Genomic DNA, 1,711 nt, shown 5'->3' with positions numbered 1-1,711 from the left:
ATTACTAAGTAAGACATGAGACAAAACTGAAAAATTCATATAAAGTTTGGTGTTTTCAAGTCAAAGAAATTAGAGTGGGTTTGGAGAGTTTTAGTTTGGGAAAAAAGTAAGAACTTTATACAACAAGAAGTTACCAAATGAAGAAAAATCAGACATAAAAACTTACCAAAATGCTTAGATCTATTATGAAAGGGAGACTTCGTCAGAAGACTTCCATGAAGTGCAGACGACTTTCACGAAGTCCAGACGACTTCCAGGAAGTCCAGACGAGTGAAATGGAAGTCATCTGAAAGACTTCCTGGAAGTCGTCTAGTGCATTATATTTTAGACGACTAACATATAAGTCATCCCAGAAGTCTTCTAGATCTGAAAAACCTACATATCAAAATCAGATCTAAAAAATCTGCATATCCAAAAACGTTTTTTTTTTTTTTGAACACATCCAAAAACGTTTGAATGACTTAAAAGCAAAGAAAATGAGTGGAAGATTAGATAAATCTACCATTATAGAACACACAAAAATACATATATAAAATTAATAGATCCACCTTTAAATGAGTGGAAGATGAGTACCATCTAATTAAAAACCTGCAAAAAAAAGATAGATTAGTAAGAAAGACATGAGACAAAACTGAAAAATTCATATAAAATTTGGTGTTTTCAAGTCAAAGAGATTAGAGAGAGGTTGAAGAGTTTTAGAATGATGAACATTATATTTTTGTTGCAGCCATTTGAGAGGAGGAGAGAGAATGTGTAAATTTTTCTTTATATAAAGAGACAAAAAGTCTAATTAGGTTAAATATTTTTGATTCAGACGATTTCCTAGACGTGTAAGTCGTCCAAAAGACTTTAATATTTTTAGTAGGAAATTAAAATATTTTTAGCAGGAACTAAAATTGAAGACTTCTCAGACGACTTACAAGTAAGTCGTCTGGTTTAAATTATTTAAACGGAAAAATATTTTTTTAAAAAATTTTAGGCGAAAATATTTGGACGACGTACATGTAAGTCGTCTTTTTAATTTCTTCACCTGACGACTGAAATGTAAGTCATCTAGACCCTAAACATAACCTTTAAACTTAATTAACTAACTAAACACTTCATAAAATCAAATTAAACTTCAAAAGTGTTTACTATACACAAAAATAAACACGTATAGGTAAAAAAATTAATTTTTCAAAAAAACATTCAAGCTTTCCAAAATCTAACCCTAAGAATACATACAATACTACAACATATATTGCCAAACACTAGACCAAAGAATACCATGATTCACTACTTACACTCATCTATGTTGATTCAATTTTGTTATATTTTAATTTATATCACTTAAAACTGTTTACATGATTCTAATTTTTCGCTTATCAAAATTTTTTAAAAAAAATTTATAAATTATTTTTAAGATCAGCTACACCAGAAAATTTACTTTGAAGTCGTCCAGACGACTTCCAACATCTCAGACGACTCAGACGACTTACTAGGGCTATATTCGTAAAAATGGCTTCTGTTTTTTTGTTTGGTCACAAGGCTTTTAGGTTAATTTTGCATTTGATTCAAGTTTGGGTATATGTTTGGGGTTAAAATCAAGTTATGGGTTAGTTTTTGTAAATTCTCAATATTTTGTTACAAAATACTCTTATACTTTTGTTTTCTATATATATAATAAATAAACATTTTTAAAAATAAAAAAATATTTTTTAATGATTTCGAA

Source organism: Brassica napus, chromosome A5 (assembly GCF_020379485.1).
Source record: "Brassica napus cultivar Da-Ae chromosome A5, Da-Ae, whole genome shotgun sequence".
Taxonomy (NCBI): domain Eukaryota; kingdom Viridiplantae; phylum Streptophyta; class Magnoliopsida; order Brassicales; family Brassicaceae; genus Brassica; species Brassica napus.
The sequence above is the reverse complement of the archived record's forward strand: the minus strand, read 5'-3'. Positions refer to the sequence as shown.